We start from the raw sequence: 16,006 nt of genomic DNA on the forward strand, positions 1-16,006 counted from the left end.
CAAGCCAGGGCAGGACTGTGTTATGGCTTAGATTATCATAATCTTGTGAGTTAGAGGGAGGAAAAGATCAGTAAAAGCTAGATCAGCCACAAGACCATAGATCTAGAACTTGAAGGGATCTCTGAGACCATCTACCCATCCCCCAGATGAGGAAAGTGAGGTAAAACGAAGTTAACTGAATTGGCCAAGGTTACACAGATTGTAGTTTTCGGGGCCGCTCTCTGAACCCAGGTCCTGTGATTCCAAAGCCAGTGTTTTTTCCTCCATATTATGTTGTCTTCCTACAGGGAATCCTTTATGGAAGAGGCAGAAATTGAGCTGGAAAATAAAGAATGAGTGATTTGAAGGCCTGTTGAGCCCATCTCAGATAAAAATGATTCCTCCCTGCCTGCCATGGCCATTGTGCCTGAAATTCCTCCTTTAGAATTCATTCCTTCATCCCTGAGCCCCTCTTTAATTTGCTAACACCCTTGTCCTCTAATGCTAGGGTAGGATTTACAGTGGGTGTGGGGAGGGGAAAGAATAGAATTCTAACAGTTCCCAAGAACCTGAAAGAATGGATCACAGAATAGGCAAAATGGGGGAGGGGGGCGGAAGTGGAAGGGAGGAGAGTGGCAGGTGTATAAATGGAGATTTTTGAGCCTTTGGACTTCATCCCCCAGAAGTCCCTTAGTTTTCCCCCAGGATTCCATTTTTCTGTGCCCCCACGTTTTGCATGATTGTATTTAAGTGACTGTAACTCCTCTCTCTTTTTCTCTTTTGAACCTGCGACTGGGCTGAAGTCAGGCAGTTCTTTTGTTTTAGTTATTATTAATAAAACTTTATAAAATATAATACTTAGGTATTGATTATTCATTTAAGAACCCACACAGGGATTCCAGGAAGGAGAGGGGGGTCGGAAAAGGGTGGCAGGAAGACATCCGACACAACCAGCACAGCTTCACCATTCAGTGCTTTTCCACATCTAACTTGGGGGTTCTTTTCAATGCCAGGTTTTAACTTCGGGGTTGAGATATGGCCTTCTTGACCTTGGAAGGTCCTAAAGGGATTCCTTGGGCACAGCCAAGTCCTAAGACCTCTCCACACTGCCTGCCGACATCACTCCCCAGCCCTAGAACATAGGAAGGTTTGGAAACCAGCTGGCTCAGAACAGAGACCACATAGGGAGGACACAACGGTGCGTGGCTTACGTGGTGTGCAGACCACAGGCACCCTAGACATTTTAGAAGTTCTGCACATTCATATAAGCAAGAGATGAGTCCCCAGGTCACCCAGAGGCCACAGAAATATATCTCTAACAAATAACTAGCACAAGCTATCACAGACAGCATCCATCTGCCTGAGGGAGAAAAGCTATTTTTTTTTTGCCAACCACAGTCGTTCCCCAAGGGCTTAATGAACTAGTTTCTATTTTCTTACCTTAGAAATAGTTCATCCCAAGGTCTCCTGTCATGTTTACACAGGAGCCCTTCTAGGGGACAGAGCCCACTGCCGCTCAGTTGGGAGATTCTCAGTTGGTGGGAATTTGGGAAGGCCAAAGATAAGGAGGTATTTCATAAGTCGTTGTTATCCTAATACAAAGAACACTGGGCTGAAGACCCCAGGTTCTGGGACCAACTCTGTCATTCACTAAATCGTGAATTTGGGCAAGTCACTTGGACTCCCGGTGCCTCGATTTCTTTATTTGTGAAAAAGAAATAAAATCTTGCCTTCCTCCCTTGGAAGAGTGATTGTGTGGCTGACGGACAGGTAGGTACCAGATATAAATTTGCTTTGAAAAGTGAAATGAGCAGCGCAGAGGAGCTATACAAAAATAAGATGTCTTTCCTTAGGGAACAAGATGGTGGCAGGCATGGGCATGGTGAGCAGAGATGTGCTCGATCCATGTATTGAAAACCATACCTAGGCTCCATCCCCCTTAATCTTCCCATCATTCGCCCTTTGATATTTGTGGGAATCACCTTAGAACAAAAGATGCCCCCCCCTCTATACATTCAGGAGTGTACATTAGGAATGCACAACTGGATGACTGTAAGCTACCAATGGCCCCTGTCTTATCTAAAATGTTTATCTCCTCCAGAACCTAATAAAATATTCTGCATACAATCAGGGCCTAATCTATGAGTGTTGTTGTTTTTGTACCTTTGACCTTAAAAAACAGCATAAGCTAGGTCATGAAGGATAGATCCCTTGTTGTTGGTCAGCCATTTCAGTTCAGTCCAACTCCTTGTGACCCCATTTGGGGTTCTCTTGGCCATGATACTGGAGTGGTTGGCCATTTGCTTCTCCATCTCTTTTTACATATGAGGAAACTGAGGCCAACAGGGTTAAGTGACTTGCCTAGGGTCACATAGCTAGTAAGCATCTGAGGCTGGACTTAGACTAGGCTACCCATGATAGGGATGATAGATTTCCTAGCAGGTTAATAAAGGTAAATTAAGGACAATTAGTGCATAATAAACAACTGAAAAAATGACATCCAAGATGTAACTGCCACTCTCTCCCATCACTTGGTTCCCTCTTTTCAGGATTGGACACTGTCCTAGGAGGAGGGGGCACCTCCAGGGAAGTGATCTAGTAATATGGCATTTCTTCAATTCACGCATTCAACTAAAAAAATCTGGCCAGATGCAGGATAGAATTTTCTGAAAAAGTTCTGGAAAGTTTGAAAGAAAGAATTTTAGACCCAGAATGAGAACTCCTGGCAAAGGGACCATGAGCCCTTTAGAAAAAAGGAGAAAGGACAAGCCACAGGGAACCTAACACCAGCAACTCAGATAATTGGATTAAATTGGTATTAACCATGGTCACTGTTAAGTTGGCCTTTCATGAAGCTGCCACCACAATAAAGAAGGCTGGGCCGTGGGATCCTGAGCAGGAAGGCAGCAGCTCCTTCCTGCCAATGGTCCTATGGAGGGTATCGATGTCGCTCTCGCTGCCAGGAGGCAGCAGAACGAGGGGGCAGGGGGAAGCCCGGGCTTCTGGGAGGCTGTGCAGAGAATGACCCTTCTCCTGTCACTGGGAAGCTGACTGAGTTGGGAGAAAAGAGCCAGGTGTGACTTCTGCATGGAAGGGCAGTGCAGGAGGCCAGCAGCCCAGGTGGCTTTCTGTGTCCCCGTGTTTGAATTTCCCTGTATTGTGTGTCTGTCGATTGCTTCCTGCCTTCATGACCTTGAACTGGTCCATCAAAAAGGATTTACTAAGTACTAGGTGCCAGATAGATAAATGCAAAAATGGGACAGTTCTTGCTCTGAGGAAACTCACATTTTGCTGGAGGTTCACAGATGAGCAAATGCAAGAAATAGCTTAAAACAAATAGATGGGGCAGCTAAGTGACTCAGCGGACAGAGAGTCAAGGCTGGAGCCAGGAAGACCTGGGTTCAAATTTGGTCTCAGACACTTCATAGCTATGTAACCATGGACAAGTCATTTACCCCACTTTGCCTAGCCTTAGAGTTATTACTGAGACAGAGAGTAAGGGTTTAAAGGGGGAAAATACACAATGATTTGGAGAGGAGTACTAAGACCAAAAGAACAAGGAAGGACCTCTTAAAGGAAATGGTACTTAAGCTGTAAAAAACATTTAATTTCTCTGGGCCTCAGTTTCTTAGTCCGTAAAAATGGACTAAATCATCATATATACCTTTCAATTCTAAAATCCTGGGGAAAATCTTCTGTATTAGAGCTTTCTGAAATCTTGGTCACAGAATACACTGAGTGATAATGGCTCTGTGTCCCAAGGTCAGCAACTGTGGTATCCCCAACAATATTTCTTAGTCGTCCCTATTGATGGTTTTAGCAATTTGGGGACATTGGAAAACACAGGGCATAGGAATCTGGCAGAAACAAATTAAGCTAAAAAGAGAAGCAATTAGTGATTAATTATGACAGCAAAGGGTAGGAAGTATTCTTTATCCATTCTTTCCATGCACACACATGCATGATGGGATCATTCAAGTTTAAATAACTAAGCCCCTGGGAACACTACCATCATGGCAAGGGTTCCATTGGTAGAGAGGGAAAGGATAGCTACTAAAAGGATCAATAGATATTTCCTCAGCACCTACTATACCCCTAGACCTAATCTATACTATCTTGTGGGCAATATAAAAAAACATAAAACTGAATTCCTGCATATAGGAGCATTAAAATTTAAGGGTCAAGACAAGGAATCAGCCAAGAGCAATGTGTCATACTAGACACAAATCATTGGCCCAATGGAAAATCAGAGAATTTCAGAACTGTGAGGAACCTCAGAAATCAATTTGGTCGACTCATAATTTTAATCCTCTCAACAATATGCCTGACATGTATAACCAAATGGAATTGCTTGTCAGCTCTGGGAAGGGAGAGAAAAATCATGAATCATAGAACCATGGAAAAATATTCTTAATTAATTAATTTTTAAAAAGCAATTGCACTTTCTCACTCCTTGTGAGTAAAGTACTTTGTAAATCTGAAACCCATATTTAAATTGTTAATTGTGGAATATAAAATTGAAGTGCTCTAAGATGTCCTTAGAGGGAAAAATCAGTAAGGACTTTAGCGGATCAGTCAAAGAAAGCTTGAAAGATGGGTAAAAATTGAGTTCTTGGGACAGCTAGGTGGGACAGTGGATAGAGCACCCAGCCTGGAGTCAGGAAGATCCAAGTTCAAATCCAGTCTCAGACAATTGCTAGCTGTATGATCCTGGGCAAGCCACAACACTTATTTGCCACAGTTTCTCATCTATAAAATGGAGCACACTGGAGAAGGAAATAATGAACCACTGCAGTATCTTTGCTAATAAAAAGTCCATAGGGTTGTGTAGAGTCAGACATGACAGGACAACAAAAGGAAATGTGGTAAGAAGAGAGAAAAGGAAAGGGCATCGAAATCAGGAGGAATGATATGAGCAAAGGTGTGGAGGCAGGAATGCTCAAGACATGCGTGAGAGGCAGTGAAAAAATCCTCCAACTATACTTCTCATGATCGAAATGAGAAAGTTTTGGATTTGGCATGAAAGAAGGCTTTCATGAAAACAAGTAGTTATTTATGGAGAGAGCCAGACTGGGAGACAGTCAGTACTCCCAGATTCTAATTGTTACCTCTGACAAATTGCATCCCCTCTCTAGCCCTCTATTTCATTATCTGTTTAAAAAAAAAAAAAGAGGGGGTTAAAATTCGATGAACTGTAAAGTCCCTTCCATGTCTAATCCTGGGTCAGGCCTAGTTCAGTCCAGTCCAGGCACAAGATTAGAATGCAAAGAGGTATTTAAGGATGATAAAAATGCAATAAAATAACTTAATTTAGAATGAGACCCAAATGTTCTAAATATCAATTCGCAATTATGGAAGAAAATAGACTAGACTGGCTATCCCCTTGGATGTACTGATCCCACTATTGGGTATATGCTCCAACGAAGTTAAAGATTAAAGCAAAGGGCAAACAAAAATATTCATTGCAGCACTTGCTTTGTTTATGACTTAATTTTTCTCTTGTTTTCATTTTAAATTAAATAATATTTTTATTAACATCTATTATTTATGTCACTTTCATTTCCAAATCTAGTTCTTCCCAACTCTCTCCAAAAAGCTTCCCTTATAACAAAGAATTTAAAAAGAAGGAAACAAAAGCAATTCATCAAAACTAACCAACATATAAATTCAAACAGTATATGCCATGTTTTACATTCCTCCCACTTCTACGAAGATGGGAGGGAGGTACAAAGAGAGGAGAGTAGGCATCATCTTTCCTTCCTTGCCAAACTTGATCATTATCACTAAATAGCATTCAGTTTTTGATTTAGAGACTCTTTTCATTTATGTTGTTGTGGCTTTTGGATATATCTTTTTTCTGGTTCTATTTCCCTCCCTTTCCATGATTCACACGTATCCTCATGTTTCTCTGTATTCTTCACAATCATTATTTCTTCATATGCAGTAAAATTCCATTACATTCATGTATCACAATTTTTTTTAACATTCCCCAATTGATTACTCACTTTACAGTTAAAATCCTTACCTTCTGTCTTAGAGTCAATACCATGTATTGGTTCCAAAGCAGAAGAGCAATAAAGGCTAGGCAACTGGGGTTAAGTGACTTGCCTGGGGTCACTCAGCCAGGAAGTGTCTGAGGTCATATTTGAACCCAGTCCCTAGTGCTCTGTCCACTGTGCTATCTAGGTGACCTTTCTCGTTCTCTTCAATGGCAAAAAATGCTATGCCACTAGAATTGCTTGAGGTACACTGAGATAAGTGACTTCACCAGCAACATACAATTAGCAGGTGTCCAGAGGATTTCAATTTAGCTCTTCCTGACTCCAAATCAAGCACTCAATCTAGTTGAAGTAGCAAAGAACTAGAAACAAACTAGGCATTCCTTGACTGAAGAATAGCTGAAAAAATCCCTACAGTAAATGAATATTATGGAATTGATCATCATGCAGTAAGAAATGACAAATACCAAAAAGGCATAGAAACAAGGGAAGATTTATACAGACTGAAAGAATGGAATAAGCAGAACCCAAAGAATAATATTCACAATGACTGTAACAATATAAATGAAAAGATCACAAAGGGGAAATAACCTCTTGAGTAAATGAAAAAATTATGATTCCACTAGAAATAACAAAGAACAGATAATGAAGCATGGATCCTTCCTTGTGACAAAGAGATGGGTGACTACTAGGATAGAATGTCTATGTTGTCGAGTGTGGTAAGTTATTGGGGGGTTGATTAATTTTTCTTCTTTGTTACGAGATAAGAATTGAATCTGGAAGGGTAAGGGGGATCCTTCTTAAGAAATTATTGTGATGTAAAGGTAAATAGCATTAATGAAATGTTTTCTTTGCTCTTGTTGCTATTTTTCAAAGTTCTACCCGGTTGCAGAGAAACCTGGGAAGATTTATATGAACTGATACAAAGGGAAATCATCAGAATCAGAACAATTAATACAATAACAACATTGTAAAGACATAATTCAGAAAGACTTAAGCACTCTGATCAACACATCAGGACTCTGTAGCACCCACAACAGAGCATGATAACCCACCTTTTTTGTTTTAAACTCTTACCTTCTTCTTTAAAACTAATACTAAGCATACATTCCAAGGCAGAAGAGGGATAAGGGATAGGGAATTGGGGCTAAATGACTTATTATTAGTCAAATGATTCACTTCCCTATTCCCTAATGCAACTATAAATGGACACTCCTACCCCTAGTCTTCTACTTTAAGGAAGAGGGACATTGTTCTGGTTCTGAAGCAGCACCAAGAAGACTCAGACCAACTAGAGGGGAGGGGAGGTGTACTCTTTCAAGAGTTCCTGTCAAGTTCAACCAGGTCTACCTGAAGAATTCAGAGTCAGGGGTCAAGCAGGAAACCCCTGTGGAACTGAGGCAGTACCTTGCTGGTCAAGAAGATAAAAACAGTATCTGCACCTGCATTATAATAATAATAGCTAATATTTACATAGTTCTTTAAGGTTTGCAAAGTACTTTCCTCACAACACTCTGTAGTAGGACCAACAAATAATATTATCTATATTTTACAAATAAGGAAACTAAGGCTTACAGTGCTTTGCCCCCAATTACATGCTTGGTATGTCTCAAAGCTAGGAATCAAAAACAGGTCTCTTGACCCACAAGTCTACTGGACCCAAGTCCAGTATTCTTTCCAATGTCTCATACTGGACAAAGGTTAGGTCTTGGGATATGTCAGGCTGGACCGGCCAGGTTCAGATCTCATCAATATTTCTCAAACAGTTACTGCTACGTGGGGTAAACACAAGTGAATGGCTTGTGGGAGAGTTCTGAGAGTAGAAGTTAACTGGCATAGCTTCAACAATAACTCTGTCAGTCAATAGACATCATGGTGGACAAAAGAGAAACAGTCAAAGTCACTTGCTTGTAAATCTGTCCGGAAGCCTCCAAAAGATATGCACAGATGAATGAGTCACTGCCACCATGACCCTGAGCCTGAAAATTTTAGCAGAGATATATTCTAAAATAGGGTACAGATACCATACCATAATAAGCTATTAGAGCTGAAAAAGAGCCAACAACTCAAAGCTAATCTTGCCCCCTGTCTTTCCCTTTCTGTTTGTCTTCTTCCCTTCACATGGGATCCTTCTCTCTGGTCAGCTGCCTTTTCATCCCGCCAAACTAAAAATATCTGATATGTGAACTTGTTGATAGACTTTATACTTTAGAGGGAGCTGAGTGGCACAGTGGATAAAGTTCTGGACCTGGAGTTAGGAAAAACTACGTTCAAATCCAGACTCAGACACTTACTAGTTGGGACAACAGGTTACTCACTTCTTCTCTGTCTCAGTTTTCTCAACTATAAAATGAGGATAAAAATTGCACCTCTTTCCCAATGTTGTCATAAGTATCAAATGAGATATTTACAAAGCACTTAGCACAGTGCATGGCACAAAGTAGGTACTTAATAAAGTATTATTCCCTTCCACTTATTTCCTGGGCAGCTATATGGCTTAGTGGATAGAGCACTGGGCTTGGAATCAGGAAGATTCAAGTTCATGGAGGAATTTCATGTGAACTGGAACAATCTTCAGGAATTGATGCAGAGTGAGAGGAGCAGAACCAGGAGAACATTGTACACAGAGACTGATACACTGTGGCATAATCGAATCTAATGGACTTCTCTACTAGCAGCAATGCAATGATCCAGGACTTCTGAGAGACTTATGAGAAAGAAAGCTATCTGCATCCAAAGAAAGAACTGTGGGAGTAGAAACACAGAAGAAAAACAACTGCTTGATCACATGGGTTGATGGGGATATGATTGGGGATGTAGTCTCTAAATGATCATCCTAGTGCAATTATCAGTAATACGGAATTAGGTCTTGATCAGTGACACATGTAAAACCCAATAGAATTGTGTGTTGGCTGGGGGGTGGGGAGTACAGAGGGAAAGAACATGAACCATGTAACCATGGAAAAATATTCTAAATTAATTAATTAAATAAAAAATTTCCATTAAAAATAAATTAAAATAAATAAAATAAAAAATAAATAAAAAGGAAGACCCAAGTTCAAATCCAGAATCATATACTTACTAGCTGGAAAAATCATTTAAACCTGTTCACTTCGTTTCCTCATCTGAAAAATGAGCCAGAGAAGAGCACCTCAAACCACTCTAGTATCTGCCAAGAAAACTCAAAATGGGGTCATGAGGAGTTAGAAATGACTGAATGACAACTACTACTTGTAGTATATTGCGCTGGGCACTGAAGAAAATACAAAGATAAATAAAACACAAAGTCTGCTCTAAAATTCTTTTATCTATTTTATTTCACCCAATCTTCATAATCTCCATTTTACAGATGAGGAAAATGAGGCTCTTAACTGGAAGTCACACAGAGAGGAAGCAGCAAGTCCAGGGAGAGTTGAACCAGATTGGACTGCTTTTCAAATTACTCTACATTTAGGGATCACAAAGAGTCTAAAAATCAACCTGATTTATTCCTTTTCTATTCTATCCAGGGGCAGGAGCTGTCAGAAGGGATAATCTGAGGGCTCTGTACCCCTGGAAAGAGCCCAGCACCTGGAACCAGGAAGAGGTAGAGCTAGGAGATCTGGGGGAAGGCAGAATCTGTTGCCTCCTTGTACACTAAATAAGACCCAACCTACCACCAATCTGCCATAGAGATGATGGCTTGTGATAAAGGATGGAAAGGTTTGCCAACCTGATTTCTACCCTCTACCAATTCATTTTTTTAAACCCTTACCTTCTGTCTTAGAATCAATACTGGGTATAGGTTCTAAGGCAGAAGAGTGGTAAGGGCTAAGCAATGGGGGTTAAATGACTTGCCCAGGGTCACAGAGTTAGGAAGTATCTGAGGCCTAATTTGAACCCAGGACCTCCCATCTCTAGGCCTGACTCTCAATCCACTGAGACACCCATATGCCCCCATGACAATTCATTTTTTTTATGACACATCTTGTTCTCTAATCCATTTGACATTTTTTGGTTGGTATTAAGTGGTTCTCCTTCCTACCATCCCTATCCCCCATCTGAAGGCTTCTGAAAACAATGTTTCAAAGTCAAATCAAGAAGCATTTATTAAGTACCTATTATGTGCCAAGTGGGGCGGCTTGTTAGCTCAGTGGATAAAATTCCAGATTACTTACTTCTCTACCTCAGTTTTCTCAACTATAAAATGAGGATAAAAATGGCAGAAGGCAAGATTAGCTCTGACTTTTGACTCTTTTTATTTTTATTTTTTAATATTATTTATTATTAAAGAAATGTATTAAATAATATGTTTATTCTCATATGGCATCCATACCCCAGTTTAGAATATATCTCTGCTAAAAACTTCAGGGTCAGGCTTGTGGTGGTGGTGGTTCATTCATCTGTACAGATCATTTGGAGGCTTCTAGGTAGATTTGTATGCAACTGACTTATGGAGTCAGGAAGACTCATCTTCCTGAGTTCAAATCTGGCCTCAGATATTTCTTAACTATATGACCCTGGGAAAGTCACTTAATTTGTTGGCCTCGGTTTCCTTATCTGTAAAATGAGTTGGAGAAGGAAATGACAAACCATTCCAGTATCTTTGCCAAGAAAGAGCCAATGGGGACACAAAAGTTGGTTGAGTGAAAAACAACTGAACAACAACAAATATGCCAAGTATGCTAAGCACCAAAGAATCCAATAAAAGCAAAAAGAAAAAAACATTCCCTGTCCACAAGGAGCTCATAGTCTAATGGCGAAGGCAATAAGCAAACAACCACATACAAATGAGACATACGCAGGATAAATTGAGATGGGCTCAGAGGAAGGCACTAAGACTAAAGGAGGCTTGCATTAGGTTGAACTTGAGGTAAGACTTGAAGGAAGCCATTGTTTCTAACATTGGATCATTACTATACTTCTTCATTAACAGAGTAATTCATAGAGGAGCTTATGGGGCAGAGTGGACAGGGAGCCAGTCTCAGAGTTACAATAACTAGGATCAAAGTCCCTCCACAAACTTACACTGGCTGTGACTCCGGGCAAGTCATTTAGCCACTGATGTCCCTGAGGCACTCTCTAAGACTATAAATTTCAGATCAGACCGGTGGTTGATCTACTTTGGTGGGGGGACTTTCTTCTCCTGGGAGGTCCCTAAATCCATAAAATCATATGCCTAGGCAAAAAAAAATAGTTCTTACTATAGAGGAGATTTGATCATAAATCAAAGAAGACTACAGAATTCCAGCGCCGTAAGGGACCCTACATAGCTAATCCAGGGGCTCTTGAGATTTTTTGTTTCATTGACCTCCTGTGACAGTCTGGAGAAGTCTATGAACTCCTTTAAAATAAGGTTTTCATGATCCAATGTGATAAGACTTTGCTACTCTGAGCAATACAAGGAGCCAAGACTATTCTGAGGGACTGATGACAAAGAGAAGGAATGCAGAAGAAAGCATATGATTTACCACTTGTATTATTCGCTTACCAAAATGAATAATATGAAAAATTTTTAAATAAGGTTTCTAAATACACAAAACAAAATAGATATGATTACAAAGGAAATATATTGAAATGTAGTTATTAAAAATACCACTTTTTAAACACAAGCTTATGGATCCTAGGTTAAGAACTCCTGATCTAGGTCATTTTACAGACATGTAAACTGAGTTACAGAAAAAAGTGACTTGCCCAGTCACACAGCTCCTTCATGGCAAAACCAGAGGGTTTTGAACCAGGGTTCAAACATAGCACCCTTGACTTCAAATATGGCTCTCTTCCCAGTTTCCTACACTACCTCCTTCAGTTGTGGTGTCATCCCACCCAGACTCAGACTGATAGTAAATGTCTCTTGAAGGGTTAGATGGCCAATAGTCTTCACTCCTTCTGCAGCCCACAGAGTTCTTAGGTGTGATTTTTTTTTTTGGTTCCATTCAACAGGGGCATGTTTTCGCCCACCTAGCCTCCTCACTTATGATGTAATGACCACCTGACCTGGGAGGATCCTGAACAATGTGGGAACTAGTGAGCAGATTGCTTCTTCCTCAGAATGTGGTGACAGGACTGGTCTTGTTAATGCAGTGAGGAGCCCAAGATTGTAGCCTCCCTGTTCTGTCTGAGGCAGGCCAAGCGTGTTTGGGGACCTGCCTCTCCGGGGGTGGGAGGAGGATTTGGGCTTCTCTATCAGACCTGAGGAAATACCTTCACTTCCTAGAATTATAAAATCATTGAACATTCATGCTGGAAAATTCTTTAGAAATCATCTACTCTACCTCCACCTCTGCCATGTAAGTAGAGAAACTGAGTCATAAAAAATTAAAATGACTCTCCCAAATCAATTAGTGATAGGGAGCCAAGTCTAGAACCCTGACCTCCTGATTTCCAGTGGGGGTTTTTATGTTGCTACTGGGAAAAAGATGAATTCCATTAATTAGTAATTATTACTAATGGTAAAATTATTAGAAGCTTCCTAACTACACACTCAACCATATGAGCCTTTCTTTTCCAAGATCTAAACAATGTAGATCCTCAGCCAGCTAGGTAGCACAGTGGATAGAACACCAGGCCTGGAACTGGGAGGACCCGAGTTCAAATGTGGCCTCAAACACTACTTGGCTGACCCTGAGCAAGTCACTTACTCTAATTGCCTCTTCTACCTTGGGATTGATACTTAGTAACATTTCTAAGACAAAATGTAGGGGTTAAAAAAAAAAAGGAAAAACTGATACTAAGACAGAAGGTAAGGGTTAAAAAAAAGAACTGATACAAAGACAGAGGGTAAGAGTTTAAAAAAAAGAATTAATACTAAGACAGAAGATAAGGGTTAAAAAAAGAATTGATACTAAGACAGAAGGTAAAGTTCTAAAACAATATTAAAATATAGGCTCCTAAATACAAAGTAACCCAAAGGAATCCCACATCCTTGGGAAGAAAAATCCTAGAACATGGTAATGTTGCAAGAGTGATTCCTGGTTTGAATCCCTTCCATTCACTCTTGCTGGATTAGAAAGCCCCCTATTGCAACCCTATCTCCTTGCTATCCTCCAATCTCACACAATGCTGTTTACTGGCTTCCTGTTTGCAATATGGTTTGTCCATCAAATGGGTGGTCTCCAAGTCAAGTGAGTTCTCTGGGATCTGAACTTCAAAATTAGTGGTCTTTTCAAGGAAAAGAAAACTTTCTTCACAACAAAAACTTCCTCCCCCCATGCAAGAGCAGTTGTATTATTAGTATTGATTAAGAAATTGCTTTACAAAATGACAATGTTTATTGTGTCCATGGATTCATATGCTCCATGGCCCATGGGTTGGGAACCACTGTTCTGAGACTTACACTCTGTAAGAGAAAAGAATTTCAGACCAATGTCTTTCTAGTTAACTTCCCATCCATCCCTTTATTTCTTCCACTGGACCCAAAGAATCTCACAGAACTTGAGACTGGGGCAAAATTAGTGCTACAATGCCCAGTGGAATCCCCCAAAGCTCAGACTGACCGACATCCAAGAAGAATTTTCAGAATGGCCCTCTGGGTCTAAGATCTTGTTGCACACACAAGATTGTTAAATTCCACCATTCCCTGACCTTCTTTCCAAGTTAGAGATGAAGAACAAGCTCTTAAAGAAGATAGCTTTGAACTCAGAGCTTTTTCATAGTTGTTTTAAAAATAAATAGGAATGTTTGGAGAATGGCATGTGAAAAAAATGATTTCAGGGGGTCACTGTTTCTTCTATGAGATCCTATAATAGCCTATATAATGCCTCATGGCCTGAACTACAGATCATGCCTTTAATTGTACTTAAGACAAAGTTAAGTGAATAGTGAGCTGGGCCTGAAGTCAAAAAGACCTGAGTTCAAATTTGAATTCATATGCTTACTAGTTTTTTGACCTTGTGCAAGTCATTTTGCCTCTGTCTGCCTCAATTTCCTCAAATTATAAAAAAGGGATAATAACAGCACCTACCTCCCAGGATTGTTGTGAGGATCAAATGAGATAACATTTATTCAGTGCTTAGCACAGTGCCTGGCATATAATAAGCTCTGCAGAAATGCTTATTCCCTTCTCTAATAACTTAAATTTTAGAATCAGACTTATAATTTCAAAATTACCTTAACTAATCGTAGGTTGGTACATGCTCTGCAATAAACAGTCTTGGAAAGTTGTCTAGGGGACTGGAAGTTCAAGTGACTTGCCAGGGTCACACAGTCAGTATGCATCAGTCGGTCAGTAAACATTTAAATAAGCACCTACTATGTGCCAGGTTCTATGCTAAGCAATTTATAAATATTATCTCATTTGATCCTCACAACAACCCTATGAGGTAGATACTTTTATTATTCCCATTTTTCAAGTCATGTGTAGTAGGCAGGTTTCCTGGATAAGAGAAAAATTAAGACTCAAGTATGATGGGACACTGGGCAAGGATGCAATGGGAGACCCATGAAGGCCACACAAGAAATATAAAAGGTATCAGAAGAAGAGAGTAATGGTCCCTCAGGAGTTAAGGGTTCCCACCTTGTTCAGTACTCATGACTTTTTGCCAGTGACTCAGTTTCTCCATTTTTTAATGCATAAAACAATTCCATTAGGAGGTGCTGGGAGGATATAAGTCAACACCTTGGAGTTCTTCAGAGAAAGATTTTCATGGGAAGTTAAAACCACAAGTTAAGCATTCACCTGACTCTCTGACTCACATGTCCCACAGAGGCTCAATTCTTGGTATGTATCCAGGGTTGGCCTTACTCTGAGTGAGGTAGGCAGCCTCTTGTGTGCTGTGACTTCAGGAGCTCTGGGCTGCCACCAAAATTGAAATCCCCATATGACTCATTCCTTAGAGTTAAGGCTTTGAAGGCTCCTGTAAAAAAAATAAATAAATTTGAATGTCACCTGACAGGGGTGACAGATTAAGACATTATCAGTCAGTAACACCTTAGCAACTAATCACTCAAGCAGCAAATATTTATGAGCACCTACTATGTGAGAGGCACAGTGCTAGATGAAGTGGGGAGAGAGAACAATGAATAGGAATCCTGTCTTTGCACTCAAGTTGCTCACAGATTGGTTGAAAGACAAGACCCACATGTGAAGAGATAATGACAATAGAAGACAACATATGCTAAATGCCAAGTGGATCATACAGATGACTGCTGGAGCATCTAAGAGGGCAAGATAGAATACCAGGAGCTGGAGCTGCCAAGGAGAGCTTCCCAGAAGAGGGGAGACAAGCTGGGTTTTGCAGGATGGATGGGATTTAGAGTTAGGCACTGAGAAAAGTGAAGGGCATTCATTCCAAGAATACACAAAAGTAATGAAGTGGGAATGGACAGGATTTTTCAGGAAACTGTCAGTAGAATGGAGGGTGTGGCTGGAGTAGAATCCTCATATTAAGGTACTACTCTTAAGGATAGCATGTTAAAGTAAGGTTAGGACCAGATCATGGAGGGTCTCAAATGGCAAATGAAGGAGTTAGTTTATCAGATCAGTGAATTTTAGAGAAATGAGGGATAGTTACTTGAAAAGGGAACATCTGAAAGGTCTGAAACCAAAGGCTGAACCAGGAAAGACTTTCAATCCATAATGTACCTAAAAAAATAGTACCAGTGGTACTAGATAATCTAACTACTAGATATAATGATTTTTTCTTTTCTTTTCCTTTGTTCCTCCCCTCTTCTCTTCTCTCCTCTTCTTCCTTACTTCTTCCTTACTTATTTCCTTTCCCTCCTTCCCTCTCTCCCTCTTTCCTTCCTTCTTCCTCTCCTTCCCTCCTTCTACCTTCCTTTCTTTTGTCCTTCCCTCCTTCCCTTTCTCCCTCATGTGATCAAGCCTGAAAGGATGACCCCAATAGGAGAATCTTAGGCACCTGGGAAATGGAGGGCACAAAGAGATCAAAGAAAAAGTTAAACTACCCATGCCTACAAATATATATGTATATATATTGTCAACATGGAAATATAGAGATCCCCAATTTATTTAGTTTGAGTGTAGATAACCCAGGTTTTGACCTTGTCACAGGAGTTTCCCCCTGAGGGAAGGTCCCTCTTCACCAGAC

This window comes from Monodelphis domestica, chromosome 4 (assembly GCF_027887165.1).
Source record: "Monodelphis domestica isolate mMonDom1 chromosome 4, mMonDom1.pri, whole genome shotgun sequence".
Lineage (NCBI taxonomy): Eukaryota > Metazoa > Chordata > Mammalia > Didelphimorphia > Didelphidae > Monodelphis > Monodelphis domestica.